Source organism: Nyctereutes procyonoides, unplaced genomic scaffold (genome assembly GCF_905146905.1).
Source record: "Nyctereutes procyonoides isolate TBG_1078 unplaced genomic scaffold, NYPRO_anot_genome, whole genome shotgun sequence".
NCBI lineage: Eukaryota > Metazoa > Chordata > Mammalia > Carnivora > Canidae > Nyctereutes > Nyctereutes procyonoides.
Genome location: NW_026575135.1, coordinates 17,361,782 through 17,382,110, shown reverse-complemented (window position 1 = coordinate 17,382,110; position 20,329 = coordinate 17,361,782). Strand labels below are relative to the sequence as shown.

General features: G+C 37.6%; 1 protein-coding gene across 1 annotated transcript in view; it reads right to left on the bottom strand.

Annotated features, from left to right (window-relative positions):
- Window positions 1-20,329, bottom strand: part of ERP44 (endoplasmic reticulum protein 44) — a 93,599-nt gene that overhangs the window by 30,985 nt on the left and 42,285 nt on the right. The window lies entirely within an intron of this gene.

Below are 20,329 nucleotides of genomic sequence, written 5' to 3'. Positions count from 1 at the left end.
ATGAGGGCAGAATTCTAAAGCGTTGGCACAAGAAACCATGAAAATTCTCTTCCCCCACCTCCCATTTCGAATGGCTACAAAACAAAACCAAACCTATAAAACCACAGTAAGGCTCTGCTGATCACCTTCATCTTCTTCACCTCCCCACCTTCATTTTCTAAGAGAGTCTATGGTAGAAACATACACGTGTGCTGACAGCTTCATGGGTGTATTCAGACGTCAAATTTATCAATCTGTACCTTTTAAATATGTACAGTTTACTGGATGTCAATTCTACCTCAATAAAGGAGTTTTTAAAAATCTAAGTGAATACTGACTATACAAAACAATGACAGTTATGCCTCATGGGAGTTCAACACAAACTAAAATACATGATGACATCAACAGCATATAAGCTGGGGTAGGAGAGCTGACGAGGAGGTTAAGGATTCTAAGTATTCTGAGGTCTCTCTGTACTACTCAGGAAGAGGGAAAAGTACTTAACAGTATTTGGTAAGTCAAGATGTATTTTGTTTTCTCTAGGATAAACAATTAGGGAGAGCTAAACTGATGTATTAGGGGTTAAGTATGCACATGGGTTCTCAGAAGGGGTTGAGAGAAAAGGCTATGTAATTAAGATCACATAACACTTTGATAAAATCCAAAGATCTATAAAGGAGGAATAGTGCTTGACTACTAAAATCCCCTGAAGAGAAAACAAATATAAGCAAAAAAAAAGGGAACCATTGGTTACATATGAGGCCAAGGAGAGTATTTTATTCACCAAATCACAGAAATCTGAAATAATATTAAGATATCTTAATATAGACACTAATCTATTTGGTTTAGCAGCTGGGACTTCTTGAAACAGAAAACTAGTAGATAGAGCACTACATACCCTCTTCTCCCTGATACATTATAATGAGAAAACACGTCTTTGAGGAGTTGTAAGACTAGTGGGTTCTATCACCTGAGCAAGGAATTAATGAGATTAAATTGGTGCTACAAAGTGAGGGGTAAGAGTACTTCCAGGAGCAAGTAGAGAAGTCTTTTAAGAGAAACAGAGGCACTTGTAAGGCAAAGGCCATGAAGGCTTTGCCTTACCCTACTTTTCAGAAAACTAGCACAAAAGAAAGAAAAAAAGGTAGTTAAAGGAACTTTAACTTCCTTTTTTTTTTAAAGATTTTATTTATTTATTCATGAGAGATGGTGAGAGAGAGAGGGAGAGAGAGAGAGAGAGGCAGAGACACAGGCAGAGGGAGAGGCAGGCTCCATGCTGGGAGCCCGATGTGGGACTTGACCCTGGGACTCCAGGATCACGCCCTGGGCCAAAGGCAGGGACTAAACCACTGAGCCACCCAAGGAACCCCGAACTTTAACTTCCTAATGAAAAACCCCTTTGGCCCCCAGCATATGACACAGTGAAACCTTGCATATTATAAAATGAATATTTGCAGTGATGTAGAAATGAAAATTATTTTAATAAAAAAGCTGTTACAATTAGGTTAAGAAGTTTTACAGGTCAGTGCCACAGTGCTTTGGTCTGTAATATGGAAAATGTCTTTTTATACCATCAAAAAAAGACTGCTTAAATACAGGAAAGTACATCCATACAAAGAAGTACTAGACTGTTACATAGGGAAATGAAAAAGATCTCCTTATGCTGCTAAGGTGCAATCTCCAAGATATACTGTTAAGTCAAAAAATCCAGGAACAGAATGATGTGCATAGGTATGTTATTTTGCATAATAAATATGGGGAAGAATAAATATAAATTAGTTTTAAAGAAATTTTAACACCAGCATTGCTATTCTGAAATAAAGACACATATTATAGATAAAGCACATGGTAATTATGCTAATGCCATTGAAAGTCAAGATTCTCAGCATTAGAGAAAAAAGAATACGAACAGAAAATTGAGAAAATTAAGTAAAAGCCCTGTAAATGTTTAATTTCAATTGGAACTACCAGCAAAAACTAGTATGAGGAGAACTGGCCAATCCTACCAAATATTTAAGGAAGAGATAATTCTGTTTCCACACAAAGATTTCCCGAAAATTGAAGAGAAGTTGTTTACTTTCCAACTCTTTCTATGATGCCAGAATTACTCTTATTCCAAAACTAGAAAAGACATTATAAGAAAATTACCAATATCCCTGATAAACAAAACTAGAGCCGTAAACCAGCGAAGTGCAGCCTTTACTGCAACCTACAGGAATCCAAACTGTGTGTTACTGCATACAGATAGACAAACAGATCAATGGGACAGGGTCCAGAAACAGACCTACACATACATATAGATGTGATCTTTGACAAAGGTACAAAAGTAAAATCTAACTATATACTACTTATAAAATACATATCTAAATATAAAGATGCTCAAAGCTTGAAAGAAAGGCTAAGGGAAGATATACTGTGCAAAAACTAATCAAAAGAAATCTTGTATAGGGATGCTTGGGTAGCTTAGTGGTTGAGCGTCTACTTTCGGCTCAGGGCGTGGTCCTGGTCCAGGAACCAAGTCCCATATCAGGCTCTCTGCAGGGAGTCTGCTTCTCCCTCTGCCTATGTCTCTACCTCTCTCTGTGTGTCATGAATAAATAAATAAATAAAATCTTTTTAAAAAAGAAATCTCGTATAGCTATTATTAATAGTAAATAAGTATACATCAAGGCAAAAAACACTGCTAGAGACCAAGAGGGACCCTTCATAATAAGAAGTTCAATTTTCCAGGCAGATACAACAATTCTGAATTTGTATACATCAAATAATAGCCTAAAAATATACAAAGTAAAAACTTACAGAACTACAAAGACGAATGTATAATCATGGTGGGAAATTATTAACACACTTCCTTCAGTAAGCAATATAACAAATTAAATCAATAAAGTAAAGAGAATTTGAACAAAGCATCTAAGAAACTTGATTAAATTGACACACGCAGAACACACTACTCCAAAGCTGTGGACCACACATTCTTTGCAGGTCATATATACCATATAAAAAACAAACATGATGAGTCACAAAAAAAAAAACCTCTCAACAACTTTCAAATGATTCAACTCATAATGAGAATTAAAAAACTATACCGACATGGATCAGAGATGAAACCACAAAGAGAAACTGGAAAATACTGTGACATGAATGATAATGAAAATACCGATGAGAACTTGCAGCATACAGCCATAGTGATACAATGAATTTATGACATTAAAATGGACATGTCAGAGGGGAAAGGCTGAAAAGCAAAGAGCTAAGCATTCATCTTAAAAAAGTATAAAAAGAACATATTAAAAACAAAGAATAAAGAAGTGAATGAGAAAGATAAAAGCAAAAATCAATGAAGCAGAAAACAAATATACAACGGAGAAGATCAAAAAGCTAAAATTTGGTACTTTGCAAAGACAATAAAATTAAAAAACCACCAGAAAGACTATCAAGTAAAAAATGAAAGAGAAAACAATTTAAGGAATGTAGCAGGGAATATTTAACTTGTATAATAAGAGATTACCAATAACATAATGACAATAAGTTTGGAGATTTAGATAAACTTTTCTTTTTAAAGATTTATTTATTTTTAAAGAGGACAGGGCAGTCCCAGTGGCTCAGTGGTTTAGCGCTGCCTTGGGTCCAGGCCCTGATCCTGAAGAGAGAGGACAGAGAAAGAATGAGAGAGGGGAGGGGTAGAGAGAGAATCTGAGGTAGACTCCACGCTGAGTGTGGAGCCCAACGTGGGGCTCTATGTCACAACCCTGAGATCATGACCTGAGCCCTAAACCAAGTCAGACACATAATCGACTGAGCCACCCAGGCACCCCTAGATAAAGTTTTAAAATTTCCATTATTTCTCCAATTCTTCCATTATTTCTTCCATTCAGCTGGCCAACAGAGACATGAAAATATGCTCAACATCCCTCATCATCAGGGATACGCAAATCGAAACCACAATGAAATATCAGTCACACCTGTCAGGATGGCTAAAATCAACAACACAAGAAACAAGTGTTGGGGAGGATGCGGTGAGAAAGAAAAACCCTCTTGCACTGTTGGTGGGAAAGCAAACTGGTACAGCTACTGTTGACAACATGGAGGTTCCTCAAAAATTTAAAAATAGAACTATTCCACCATTACTGGGTATTTATCCAAAGAATACAAAAACACTAATTCAAAAGGATATATGCACCCCTATGTTTATTGCAGCATTATTTACAACAGCCAAATTATGGAAGCAGCCCAAGTGTCCATCAATAGATGAATGAATAGAGAATATATGTATGTGTGTGTGTGTGTATACACACAATGGAATATCATTCAGTCACTGAAAAAGAATGAAATCCTGCCATTTGCAACAACATGGATCCAGCTAGAGAGTATAATGCTAAGCGAAGTCAGTCAGAGAAAGACAAATACCATAGGACTTCGCTTATATGTGGAATTTAAGAAACAAAACAAACAAGGAAAGGAAAAAAGACAGAGAGAGAGAGAGAGAGACAAGAAACAGACTCCTAACTATAGAGAACAAACTGATGGTAAGTTACCAGAGGGGAGGTGAGTGAGGGGATGGGTGAAGCAGGTGATGGGGATTAAGAGTATACTTATCATCATGAGCATTGAGTAATGTATAGAACCACTGAATCACTATACTATATGCCTGAAATGAATATGACACTCTATGTTAACTACACTGGGATTAGGGGATCCCTGGGTGGCTCAGCGGTTTGGCGCCTGCCTTTGGCCCAGGGCGCGATCCTGGAGTCCCAGGATCGAGTCCCACGTCAGGCTCCCGGCATGGAGCCTGCTTCTCCCTCCTCCTGTGTCTCTGCCCCCCCCCCCACTCTCTCTCTCTCTCTATGTCTATCACAAATAAATAATAAATCTTTTAAAAAAAAACTACACTGGGATTAAAAATTAATTTTTAAAAATTCCCATTAAGGCATAACTTACCAAGCTGACACCAGAATAAATAGAAAGCATAAATGGTCCTAAAATTAAGTAAACTGAACCCATAATCCATAGCTGTCTCACAAGGAAAACTCCATTTCTAGAAAGCTTCACTATCAAGTTCTACCAAACATTTAAGCAGCCAATAATGCTGTTTACAAAAACATTCCGGAGAATACAAGAGAATAAACGTTTCCCAACTGATTTTATGAGGTCAGCATAATCTTTCTGCCAAATCAGACAAGGAAATGATGAGAAAAGAAACATGTATGTTATGTTAGTCTTACTCAAGAACACAGATGCAATATTTGAAAATATTAAACCAAATTTGACATTGTGTACAAAGGATAATACATCACAAGCCAGATTTTAGCCTAGAACTTAAGTTTAATGTTTGAAAATCAATCAGTGTAATTTATGATATTAACAGAATAAAAGAGAAAGATTCCACTATAGTAGGCATCTCCCCTCCGCCCACCCCAAAGGATATGTTCTAAAACCTCCAGTGAGTGCCTGAAACTATGAATAGTACTGAACCCTCTATGCACCATGCTTTTTCCTTTACATACATATCTATGATAAAGTTTAATTTATAAATTAGGCACAGTAAGAGACTAACAGTAACTAATAATAAAACAGAACAATTATAATACACTGTAATAAAAGTTATGCAAATGGGGTCTCTCCCTTTCTCAAAGTATCTTCTTGTCCTGTACTCTCACCCTTCTTGTGGTGATATAAGATGTTAAAATCTCCACATAAAGAGATGAAGTGAAGGGAATGACATAACGTGAAGCTACTACCGACTTTATGACAATTCATCTGCTTGAGAACTCTAGGTGATTGTGGGTAATGGAAACCACAGAAAGCCAAACCTCAGATAAGGGGGGCTGCTGTACCTCTCAAAATAAGCAGAAAAACATTTGATAAAATTCAAAAACCATTCACACTTAAAAAATTTGGCAAATCAATAATGAAAGGGAATCTCCTTAATCAGATAAAGGGTATCTAAATAAACAAATACCAAACAGCTTGATAGTAAAACACTGAAAGCTATCCTGCTGATACCAGGAGAGAAACACAGACACTTGCTATGGGTTCTGTATAACACTGCACTGGAGTTCTCAGTCAGTGGAATAAGAAAGAGTATATATGCTGAAAAAGAAGTAAAAATGTTGTTATTCACAGAAAAACCTAAAAGGGAATCTACTAAAGAATTTCCATTTCCAAGCAGGATGTAGTAGGTAGCAGAAATCGACTGGTTCTGCTGTGACAACCAGGAAAAAACAGATTTTTTTTTAAATCACATTTTAAAAGATATCAGACCACCATGAAACCAATGAAGACTAAGTGAATTGAAATTTTAGAAAGGAAAAGACCATTCCTAAGTGAGCAAAAATCCCCCATTGGCTATTTTCTTTCCTATACATTTCCTATGTAATTCCTCTTTGAAATTAAATCTGCAATTTGTGCAGATTTAGGGCTGAGAACCATGCCTGCATAGACAGAGACAAAGAGAATTCAGTAAAACTTTTCCGAGTCCCCTCGGCTGGAATGGGGTATTGTAAGGACCCTGAGAACAGCACGTTCTCCCCAGAGGATATTACTAAAGGCATGGGTGGCACAGGAGCTGGGGGTTGGGCCAGAAAAACTGAGTAATGTCCCTCATCAGGCCCTGTGGTGCTCAGGAAGCAATGTCTATGTGCGGAAAGGGCCTGCATTGGCATCAAACACATAACCAAGATATTTGCCAGATTTTGAAGCTGCATAGGCAAGGAAGCATCTAGATGCTGAAAAACACCATGACTTTTTAAGGGATAACGGAAGGAAGGAAGATATCTATAACATAATACTTGGAATACATAAAAACCATTAACAAAGGACTTCCAGAAAGATAAGTGGGCTAAAGGTATCAGTGGATTTATGAAAGAAACACAGGTAGCCAGTAAACATAAAAACATGCTCATCTGTAATCAAGAAGTTACAGATTAAAACTACCAGGTAACATTTTGTCCATCCTATTGGCAAAATAATACTTAGAGGCTTTTAAAATTCAGTAATATCAAGCCCTACAAAGGGAAAATATGCCTACTAAGCCCAATTTAGGTTCACATCCAATATTAATAAGGCTAAACTAGCCTAGCTGGGGCCTAGTTTGCCAGCAGAAGGCCAAGGGATTTTTCTAATCTCCAAAGGATTTGGCAGAAAGTTAATAACACAGACCCATTAAGAAAAGAACCAGTCTAACTGGAAACATCCATTTTCTATTTGTGGCCTAAGGATCAGTATGAAAATGGACAATAAAGAGACACTGCTAGAGTAATTAATTTTCTTAAATTAGTGGGCGTAATGTGAAAATACTGTGCTGAAAGCAAACATGCATAAATAAATAAGGCTATAGGTGGACTCCAGAGAGTCTTAAATTCTAGGTTAATGGAGTTTGAATTTTACCTGATATGTGATAAGCAGCCAGCCACTGAAGCAGAACGGGGCTTTAAAAATATTTACCTGGCAGTAAATCAGGGAGAATCAGGGAGACTAGTAAGGAAGCTACTGCAAAAGTCCTGGCAGAAATAAGAGTCTGTTTACAAACTTAAACATTACAACCTTTAGGTTGCCTTAAAATTTTAGTTATGGATAGAAAAAGATTAAATAATACTTGAAGACTATTAGAGGAATAGATACTTGCCCTGCTTAATTCTCAACACCATCATGGCAGCAGGTGTGCTGCATAATGAGGTGGCTTTTAATTATTAAGAAGCAAAAACCTTAAAATTACATTGATCAATAATCTCAGACATAAAGGTGACTTTCTACAGGCTTTGGTCAAAAATGATTTTAAGATAATTACAATGTGACATTTTGACAATATAACAAAGAATGATTTAAGGGGTATAATAAATTTTTTTTTAATTAACTGGATGGATCAAATGTTAAAATGCATGTCAAAGGAATGAGAAATTTCAGAAGGTTAACAGCTCGCTGATTAGAAAATTAGCATGTATTTTTGCTTCAATGGTCACTTACTTTCCCTTGATGGGTTCTGGCTGCCTACCCGCCTACCTTCCTCACTCATGCCCAGCAGGGTTCTACGTGGGGAAACTGCCTCCCACTCCAGTCTCGGCAATGTGTCTCCCCACTGTGATTACCCACGGCAGATGATTTCAACAGGAAGGTCTTACTGTTCTTCTGGTCCAGAGAGGAGGGCCACCACTGTTGCCTCTGTACCTTTTTCCATTCCCAAACCATGCCCTCCCCACAATGAGGGTAAAACAACAACAGCAAAACAACAAAATAAAACCAACCCTAAACAGAAAAATTTTAAACAAAGCCTAGAAGCTTACTCAGGACTCAGGCTAAACCTGGACATCCAAGTTCTGTTTTGTGTACATGAATACTTCAGCATATACTTTCCCTTTTTTTCTACCTTTTTAATTGAAATATATTTGACATTTTACATTGTATGGTTTAAGGTATACACAACATGTTGATTTGATACATTTATTTATATATTGCAATGACTGTCAGTGTGGTACTAGCTAGCACCTTATCACTTCACATAATTATCGGCTTTTGTGGTGAGAATAATTAAGATCCAGTCTCTTAGCAAGTTTGTTTTTAATACAAAATTGTTGCCTATAATTACTTTCTTATTCTTAATGCCTCATTTACATATAGCTCTTATAAAAGCTCAATTTCCACTATGGAAGGTTCAGGCTGTACTGGAAGGCACACAGGTAAGACTAACTCTGGTATCTGGGAGTGTGTGCTGCGTAGCTCAAGGACAATTACAAAAGTACTTTCATAAAAATGTTAGCAGGAGTGTGAATGTTCTGCACTTCCCAGCAAGTAACATATGAAGTCTCTTGTTGAGTGCCATGCACCCTAGAGCCACTGGAGGTCAGCAGAGATCCTGGTCCCACCTGGGGCAGATTGATGGGACTTGCACATCTAAGGCGGCATGACCACCAGGGAGAGTGATGAATTCAACTTCCAAACTCTCCACACAAGGAGGATGAGAAGGTGAGGTAAAGGGAGACCATGATCGACAGCTGAAGACGAGAGGTCAAGTTTTAATTGTATGTGTGTGTGTGTACAGAAATTTTGGAAAACAAAGACAATTACAAAGAAGAAAACAAGAACCATTTGTAATCCAACAACCACTGGGGAAAACCACTAGTAACATTTTTCCCCTTCAAAGATTTATTTATTTATTTGAGACACAGCTTGAGTAGGGTGGGTGGGAGGGTGGGCAAAGGGAGCCACTATCCTCAAGTAGACTCCCCACTGAGCACGGAGGTCAATGCAGGGCTCAATCCCAGGACCCTGAGATCATGACCTGAGTCAAAATCAAGAGTCAGCCACTCAACTGACAACCACCCAGGTACCCCAACATTTTAATTCTATCTTGCTGACTTTGAATAAAAGTTGTTTAACAAGCAGTGACATGTTTCAATGGAGAAAAAATGAACTCTGAGGTTAGTCAAATAGTTAAGAGCCAGCATCAATACTTGCAGAATGGGTATCAGCCGCTTGGAAGAAAATCCTAGAAAGAACAGAATAATGCTCTTTAATCAAGAGCATTACCAACACTCTTAATGGCACAGAAGTCGATATTATGTGGAAAAACACAAAAATCAATTACTCAGAATTGGAAAGTGATGTACAACAGATTCTGAATGTGAAATTGTTTCAGGATTATTTTCCTTTTGAGATACACACACTAATGATATGATGAAAAAATCCTCAACTCTAAAATACTTACGATAAAAATTCTGATAAGCATTGTGCTGTAGTTCAATTTTTCTTAGTTTTTTTTTTTCTCAGTTACAGATAAAAGTGTGCCTTGTAATCAAGGCAAATTAGATTTGATGAAATACTGCAGAAAATACTTAATCATATATTGTTGGGAGATGAGAGAACCCATCTGAAATACCTACAAAACTAACCGTTCATAAATGCTGGCTACTACTTATTACACCTACCCATCCATCTTTTCAACAACTATAATGGTGCATCTCCTTTGAGCTAGGCACCATTCCAGTGTGCTGGGGACACAAGGGTAAAAAGACATGGTCCCTGCACTTACAGAGTTTACAATTTACCATTATTGTTGTCATCATTACTATTACGATTACTGCTGCTACTAATTGTTTCCACAGGCTAGAACCTTAAATGAAATTCATAAGACTCTTAATTAGCAATTTATGTACCAAAAAGATGTACCAGTGTGGATTTCCTAAGTACAGTATAAGAGAAACCCTCCATATGTCAACAATAAATATATCTTCACCAGAGATGCAGAGATTCCTTTTAGGGATCTCCCAGGTGGGAGAAGATGAAAGGGTGACCGTCAGATGTGTGACATGTCTAAAACTGGGCATCCTAGTCCTGCGCAGGTTGAGTGAGGATACCTGTTCCGCTGCCATCACAGGACATAAATGCCCAGCAGGTGGGGGACAGGTGGTTCCACAACTTTCTGGCTCTTATTTCTCTGTAATCATCCTGACTTACTTTCCCTTTTTCTCTTCCTCCAACTCTCCTCTTCCCACTTTGTTCCCTACATTAAATGCAATAGAGAATTCAGGGGATCAGAAAGTGAACTAAATTTTAAGAAGCGTTACATTGGGGTTTCAAAATATATACTTAAGCTTAAAACCCTAAGCTTCCTGATGACACTCTAGTGTCAGTCTGAGTTCAAAATTCTCTTTCTATACCCCCCACCCCCCACCGCTTTGGTGGGGAGAGAGGTCAGGGGACAGGGAGAGGAGACCAAAGCTGCTGCATCTAGTTCATACTCAGATGCAAAAGGGCCAATTGGGTGAAATGCCTGTTACATCTACCTTTACCTTCTTTCTGTTATTGGCCTATTTAGCTGAACCTTTGTCAAAGCAAGTCCTAGGAAAGGCATAGAAAGAAGTGAGGTCAAGGTGGGACACAAAGCAATCCATGGCATGCTGACAGGTGGAGGAGGGAGAGAGAAGGAAATGCAGGCAACAAACTGGCCAAGGCTGGTCTGCAGCTGTGCACAGAGACCAGGCTCTCCCCACCAACTAGGAAAGTGGCATAGAGGACAACTCTCAAAGTATTCCCAACACATCCTAAGGAATGAGTACACCTATTTCCTCCCTAAGGGACTACTTTGAAAATACTCACTTGGAATGATTTATGAAAAGTAGAGTCATTACATGTTAATAGTTATATAATTATGTTGTTTGTTTTTTGACCTTATGGTCTCATCACATCCTTAATTCTTTTTTTTTTTAAGATTTTTTTTTTTTTTTTGAGAGGGAGAGTTCAAGCAGGGGGAGGAGGAGAGGGAGAATCTTGAGCAAACTCCATGCCCAGCGCAGAGCCCGACATGGGGCTCAATCCTATGACCCTGAGGTCATGACCTGAGCCGAAATCAAGAGTCAGACCATTAAGCAACTGATCCAGTCAGACACCCTCATCCTTAATTCTTAAACAGGGCTGGTAAAGGAAAAAAAAAAAAAAAAAAAAAACTAACAGCATTGGCAGAAATTCCCAAATGCAAGACAATATACAAAATTTATGGCTAAGACAGATTTCACAACTAAATTCAGACATAGGTCATACCTCAATTTGAGCTTGCAACGTACTATGAAGCAATAAAATAGTCATTAAAGTTCTAAAAAATTCAAGCAAACCAAGGTTGATTCGTATATTTTGCCACATTAATTTCTTCCAAAAACCCATGTTGGGTTTTGTCAAGTCTTTCACAGCATGTATTGATAAGATAAGCTGGTTTTCTTTATTTTACCCACTGATGAGGGTTCATTCTATTTCTTAATATTAACCCATCTTTCTATTATGGGCATGAATGCCACCTGGTAATGGGAGGCTATTCACAAAGGCATATCTACCTTCCATGACACCTGGAAATAAGGCAGACATGCTTATGCCCAGGTGATAGCAACTTATGAAAGAAGACAGTTTCAAGAACAATAAAATGGCCTCAAGAGCCAGACCTGCTCACAGGAGGTTTGCACTGAAAAATTCCCAACAGCCACCAAGAGAACTGGGTCAGTTTCCAGAAGGCATCAAACGGCTCTAAGTAGTATTCAAAATGCCATTAAGTCTATTCAAGAAAATTCTTTTTAAATTCAATGACTCTACTGAAGGTCATTTATCACAGTAAAAATAAAAAGAAATTACAATTAATAATATCACGCATATCTGTGCAAATTTCGAGTTTCTTCCACAAACAGTTTCTCTCAAGCAACAAGAAGGGCACTCCTTCTTGCTCTTAACCAAAGACAAAGTACAGGCTCAGAGACTTTTTTTTTAAAGGTTTTATTTACTTGAGAGAGAGCACAAGCACGAGCAGGCGGAAGGGCAAAGGGAGAGGAAGAAGCAGACTCCCCTTTGAGCAGGGAGCCTGATGAGGGGCTGTATCAGAGATGCCATGACTGTGGGATCATGACCTGAGCCAAAGGCAGATGTTTAATGGACTGAGCCACCTAGGAGCCCCAGGCTCAGAGACTTTTTATACCAACTTTGTATTTTGAAAAATTCCCAACTTACATAAAATATGAAAAAGTAGTATGATGAGCACCTGTACACCCTCACCTAGATTTAACACCTTATCACATCTGATTACCAGATTTCTCTTTCTAGATACACATGCGCACGCACACACACACACACACACACTGTTTATGACAGGCGCTGACTCAAATTCAGTGATTTTCTTAAGTAACTTGTCCAACTGTATATAACTTTGGTAAGCAGTGGGCTTCTAGTATTAGAACAGAGAATTCTGACTTAGTGGAGTCTGGGCCACACGGTATAGCAATAGTAATACTGTATACATATAGTTTCATTTTTGTTTATACACTGACCCATTAGAAATCATTTAAACAAGGATGCTTGGGTGGCTCAGCAGTTGAGCATCTGCCTTTGGCTCAGGTCATGATCCCAGGGTCTGAGGATCGAGTCCTGCGTAGGGCTCCCTGCGAAGAGCCTGCTTCTCCCTCTATGTCTATGTCTCTGCCTCTCTCTGTGTGTCTCTCATGAATAAATAAATAAAAATCTATAAAAAAATAATTTAAACAGATTATGATATAATTTGCAACAGACATTTTTAGTCATTTTTATATAGAAATGGGGGAATTCCCAGTTTCTATGAGAAATCCAAATTAAGTTACTTCATTTTGACCTTCAAAATACTAGAGTTACCTGGTACAAGCTGTACATTTCTGGGCTCTAGTCAAGCTCCTTGAACTTACTCCAAAATCCTAGTAAATTACTCAGCCCCTCTAGGTCTTTGAGTATCTTCATCTGTAAAATGATCACATACTCCCACACTCTCAAAGTCTTGGGTTCTTCCCATCTCAGAAACTTCACATCTGCTCCTCCTTCTGTCTGAAATACTCTTTTTCCCCTATTTCCCTTAAAAGTCCTACTCTTCCTTCAGGCCTTGTAGCATTGTCTCACAAGGGACTTCTCTATCCCCCAGACAAACTCAGACCTGATTATCCCAGCATCAACACCTCTCTTCAACAGTTGTCACAACGAGCAATTGTATATTTACTGCTCTTGTCTTTCTGAGTCTACCTGGTTCATTGCTATATATCTAGAAACTATGCATACCACATGACAAAGGGTACACTGTATATAAAACTTTTTGTTGGATGAAAAGTAACACTGACTCAAGGGGCTGTGGTGAAGATAACTAAAATAATGCGTGTAAGAGCATGCCTAAATCCAAGTGAACACTATATACATAGTTTTTTTCCTGGCAATATGACTAGAAACTTTTTACAGGAACTTTTCCAAGAAATAACACTCTTACTTTGGATAGAAAGTCTGGGTGATGGATATCAGAAGACAGACAGATTAAAATATCAGACGGTAGGACAGAGTAGGCTGCCACAGTGCCAGAAGGTAATATAAATATGTGGGCAGGATGGGTATCTTCAGCCCAAAGTCATCTTCTGCCTTTGCTAGAAAGCTTTATTTAGGTCCTCTACCTCAGAGAAATTAATACTAAAGCAACCAGTAGGTCCACTTGCCAAAAAGAATACTATAAGGATATACAGACCACAAAAAGTAAAACTGTTTTTTTTTGCATACAACATAATCATCTACATGGAAAATCCTATTGTATTTATATAAAACCTATTTGAATTAAGTGCCAAGACACAAGATCAATATACAAAAAACAGTTGTATTCCTTGCAATTAGGAATTAAAATGTAAAACTCAATGCCACTTATAACAGCACCAAAAAATAATAAATACTTAGGGATAGATTTCACGAAGATGTGAGACAAAAATACAAAACAAAACAAAACAGACAAACCCAAAATGAGGATATTTTACAAAATACTTGACCATCACTCCTCAAAACTATCAACTGTCAAGACTTGATGTCTAAATGCACTATCCTGGATTTTGGAACAGAAAAAGGATGTGGGTAGAATCACTGATAAAATCTGAATAAAGTCTTTAGTTTAAAGTCTACAGTTCAGCTAAAAAATACACCAGTGTTAGTTTCTTAGCTGTAACAAATGTATCATGGAAATGTGTCAACATTAGGGTAAACTGAGTAAGGTCTAAAAGGGAACTCTGTATGCAAAGATAATACTTTGCAACTTTCCCCCTCATTTTGGTTAGAAATCAACAAGCTGATTCTAAAAGTCATACAGAAATCCAAAGCGACTAAAATAGCAAAACCACTCTGAAAAAAAGATCAAAGTTGGAAGATTTATATACTACTGACTTTAAGGCTTATTATAAAGCTACAGGAATCTAGAAAGTGTGGTACTGGGGTTAACAAAAACAAAGAAGTCATAGACAAATACATCGACACTACAGAATAGACAAATGAGAAATAGATCCATACCTGTATGTTCAGTTGATTTTGAAAAAGATGCAAAGTCAATGAAGAAAGGATAGTCCTTTCAACAAATAGTATCAGAACAGCTTGATAATTATATGCAAAAAAAAAATGAACACCAACTCCTACATTGTGCACCACATGTAAAAATTAACTCTAAATGGGTCATAGAGCCAAATGTAAAATTTTATACTATGAAATTTATGAAAGCAAACATACCAGAAAATCTTTGTGATCCTGAGTGAGACAAAGATTTCTTAGATACAGCATCAAAAGCATAATCCATTTTTAAAATAAGTAAATTGGACTTCGTCAAATTCAGAATATAAGGCCTTCAAAGGACACTCTCAAACAGAATTGGAGGTCTCACATTTCATGATATTAGAACTTATTGGGGCAGCCCTGGTGGCGCAGCGGTTTAGGGCCACCTGCAGCCCGGGGAGTGATCGTGGGGACTGGGGATCAAGTCCTACAGCGGGCGCCCTGAATGGAGCCTGCTTCTCCCTCTGCCTGTGTCTCTGTCTTTCTCTCTCTCTGTGTGTGTGTGTCTCTCATGAATAAATAAAATCTTAAAAAAAAAAAAGAACTTATTATAAAGGTACCATCATTAAAAAAAAAAAAAGTGGTCCTGGCATAAAGAAATATATATAGACCAATGGAATAGAGCAGAGAGCCCAGAAACAAAGCCTCACACATGTGGTCAAATGTTTTTTGACAAATAGTACCAAGATCACTTAATGGGGAAAGGAAGGTGTCATCAACACCAGTCTAGGAAAACTGGATGTCCCCATCTAGGACGTGCTAGGAAAACTGTATGCGCACATGCAAAAGAATGAAATTGGATCCTGACCTTGCACTCTCTACAAAAATTAACTCAAAATGATAAAGAAGTAAACATAAAACCTACATTGTAAGCTCTAAGAAGAAAATGTAGAAGAGTTCCAGAACATTGGATCTGCAATGATTTCTTGACTATGACCCCAAAAGCAGAGGCAACAAATGTAAAAACAGATAAATTGGACATCAAAATTTAAAATTTCTGTGCAGAGGACATAATCAACAAAGTAAAAGGCAACCTACAGAATGGGAGAAAACTGCATATTATATATCTGATAAAGGGTTAATATCCAGAATACAAAGAGAACTCCTATGATTTAACAACAAAAAAATATCACCTGATTAAAAACAGGGCAAAGGCCTCAGACTATTTCTCTAAAGATACGCAAAAAGCCAAAAGGCACAGGAAAAGAGGCTCAACGTTATTAATCAGGGAAATGCAAATCAAAACCAGGACGAAGAAGCATTTTACTCCCTTTAGGACAGCTATGATCACAAAAACAGGAAATAACAAGTGTTGGCAAGGACACGGAGAAAAGTGGAATCCTTGTCCACTGCTGGTGGGAATGCAACATTGAGACAGCTACTGTGGAAAATAGTATGATGGTTCCTCAAAAATTTTTAGTTACCATGTGATTCAGCAATTCTACTTCCTTTTTTTTTTAACCAATTCTACTTCTGAGTATATACCCAAAAGAACTGAAAGCAAAGCCTTGAAGAGGTATTTCATACCATTATTCAAAATAGCCAAGAGGTGGAAATAACCCAAGTGTCCATCAACAGATGAATGGATATACAAAATGTGGTATACACATACAATGGAATATTACTCAGCCTTAAAAATGGAAGGAAATTCTCACACATGCTGCAACATGAATGAACCTTGAGAACATTAACATTACGCTAAACGAAATAAGCCAGAAAACAAATATTGTTCGACTCCACTTATGTGAGGTATCTAGAGTAGTCAAATTCATAGAAATAAACAGTAAAATGGTAGTTTCTAGAGACTGGAGAGAGGGGGACATGGGGAATTATTTAGTAAGTGTAGTGTTTCAATTTTATAAGCTCAAGTTCTGGAGACTGGTTGTACAGCAATGTGAATATACTTAAAGCCACAAAACTGTAAAATTAAAAATGGTAAAGATGCCAAAATTTATGTTCTGTGGATTTTACTACAATTAAAGAGAAAGACACTCTTACAAGAGTAGAATGAGGGAAAATATTTGCAAATTATACATTTGAAAAATAACTTATATTCATAATTTGTAAAGGGCTCTCAAAACCCAGTAAGAAATTTTAATTTAACAGACATGTTAAATTAAATAGACTGACCACACCAAGTGTTGGTAAGAATATGGAACAACAATATAGAACAACTGGAATGTGTCTATACTGCTAGTAGAACTATAAAAGAGTACAAACACTTTGGAAAGCAGTTTGGCAATGTATTGAAAAGTTGAATATACACTAACTTATGACTCAGGTATTTCACAGCTAAATATTTGTCCAGAAAATATGAAAGTATATGTACAATGTACCTAAATGTTTATAGCAGTTTTATTTGTAATAGCCCCAAACGGCAAACAACCCGACCGTCTGTCAATAAGGGTATAAACTAAATGTGGTGCAGAGCCATATAATGGAATGCTACTCAGTAATAAAAATGAATGATATGTGCAACATCTCAAAATAACCAGGTCTCCCCCAGGAGACTGTGGGACCCATAGCTGTGTTTCTACCACCTGAGAGCAGCATTCAGTTCTGGTACAGAGAATAGGTCTAAAGAGGCATTGATTGGAGTGGAGGGTATGAAACTGCACACTGATCTCTTTGAACACAAGCACCTCATAGTGGAAAGGCAGCTGTCCAATTTCGTCATTGACACAGATGTTGAATTCCTGAATCTTGGTGGACAATGGGGGAATATTTTCAATCAGGCACAGAAATGAACAAGAAAGAAGAAAGTTTCCAAGTTCTGGCACTCTGGCAGGCCCGGGTGCATCTGAGAGAAAGCTCTCCAGCAGAGCTGCAGGTGCCATAGTGGGATGGTGTGGCTGTATCACGATGGCTAAGGCACCTAGTAACCAAAGTGGTTCAAGAAATCCCCGAGGGGCACCTGGGTGCTCAGTGGAGGAGCGTCTGCCTCAGCTCATGTCATGATCCCGGAGTCCAGGATCAAGTCCAGGATCCAGTCCCACCTCGGGCACCTCACAGGGAGTCTGCTTCTCCCTCTGCCTACATCTCTGCCTCTCTCTCTGTGTCTCTCATGAATAAATAAAATCTTAAAAAAGATAAAAAAGATAAAAAAAAAAACCACCACACACACACATGTGTTAAAAAAAAAAACCAACACACACACACTATATGTATATGTATGTATACACACATATATATACACACACTAACACAACAGAGGATCCCACTTATATAAAATCCTAGAAAATGCAAACTAATCTCTAATTAACAAAAAGCAGTTCCTTGGTCCCCTGGGACCAAAGGGGAGGGAACAAGAACAATTTGGGGAATGACCTATATGCTGGTATCTTGATTGTGGCGATGGCCTCACAGGTGCAGACACGTGTCAAACATTAAATTTTTATATTTTAAACTTGTGCAGTTTATGCTAATTATATCTCAATAAATCTTCTTTTAAAAAGAAACAAATCCTACCAAAGAACAACCTGCTAACACATTTCTCCCCAGACCACAGGATTCTTAATAAGGTCCTTTCAGTTTAAAACCTCTATATTTCAAATGGCACATAAGGAGGGACCCAGGGGGTACTCTTACAATCTCTACAGACAGAGTGGAAAATGTGAATAAATCATTAATAAGGATTTCATAACGGCACTTTTAAAAAGTGAAGAATTACACAGAAGGGATAAAATACTTAGAATATACAGTGTCTCATGTATAACTTTCATTAGTAAAAAATTAATTTTGTAGATCTCTCTGGTGATCAAAAAGCATGTGAACTGGGATCCCTGGGTGGCGCAGCGGTTTAGCGCCTGCCTTTGGCCCAGGGCGCGATCCTGGAGACCCGGGATCGAATCCCACATCGGGCTCCCAGTGCATGGAGCCTGCTTCTCCCTCTGCCTATGTCTCTGCCTCTCTCTCTCTCTCTCTCTGTGTGACTATCATAAAAATTTAAAAAATAAATAAATAAATAAATAAATAAATAAATAAATAAATATAAATAAATAAAGCATGTGAACTATGGCTATTTACTCCTATTAAAAGAGAGCTTGATTAACAGTAGTAATGTTAGATCTATCTAAAAAGTAAGTTAATCTGTTTAAAAATCAGAATAAATGATATTTATGGTTCAACAAGTTACTTTCTCTTCCCAATGACTGTAAGTTTGAGAGCACAATTTCATATTTTAAAGTCCAAATTCAGTGAAAGTTAGGGACTACTATCTGTACTGTAACATCTAATTAAATACACAAAAAAATTGAAAGATTTGAAATGAGAGCCTACAACAAAACACCATGTCTGTCAGTAAAAAGTGGGAGGAAAGATTCAGAGCGCAGTTTGAAAATGCAGTCCATGCCTGTACTGACCACCTTTTACTGCTCCCTTCATCCTATCTAGTTATGAATCTCAATAGGCAGAAATGAGGGCTATGGTTTGTAGAATACTGAAATGTTTTGCTGTTAGCCATTTCTGTACCAATAACTCCCCAAAAATGTTTCTTAACCTAAACAGAAATGAAGCTAATATCTAGTCAGGAGATCTGGATTCTAACTCTGATTTGACTAGATATTAAGCTGTCTGACACTGGTTAAGTCACTTTATTTCCATTTCCATTTCTTCTCATTAAAACGAAAAGCTAGTGTACACATATGTACTAATTCTAATTATCAGGCTAAGAGCAAAGGGTAGGCGATTTGCAGAAAGCTGGGCTGTATTCAGGCCAACTCGCCAATCACTCAATGCAGGAAGTTTTTAATGAGCAGTCTCTGTCTCCCAGAAACTGTCAGATGCATGAGACTCAAAGATTAATAAGTAGTTTGGTCTCCACTTAAAAGGGAGTATTAAAAAGATGAAAAGAAAAAAGTTCCTGCCTTTGAAGAACTGACACTGCAACGGGTGAAACCACTAACACACAATGAACCGGAACTACAAAACACAGCGAGTCGGATACCCTGAGCGAGGAAAGTTCATGCGTGATGGACGCACTCGAGAGGAAACACCACCGTAGGCTCACCAGTCCAAGCTGAGTAATCTGTCATGTATACAGAAAACCACCCTCCACTGGGACAAGTAAAATCCAGGAGGCCAGACAATAAGTGAGTCTAACCTAAGTATCTCAATAACTGTAATCCACAACTACAGATAACTATACCTCAAGGACAGTCTATGCCAATTTTAGTGGAATTTTTAAAGAACAGAACACAAAATTGACATAGTTTATCTCCAATGACTACAAATGGTATTTCTGTAGGACTCTAAAACATATCTATTTTTTCCTAAAACTTTATTTCAATTTTGTCTTGATTTTGGTATTCGCTTTGGCAGAAAACATTGATAGTTATGATTTACTACTACCTGTATGCTTATTCTACTATACTTTAATTTAAAAAATTAATTACTTACGGGCAAAATGCAAAGTAGTATTATAAGTACATAAAGATTAACATTTAACCAAAAGTCACTAGAACCTTCCATCTAAAGCAGGAATTTTTTTTAGCATTAAAAAAGAAAAAAG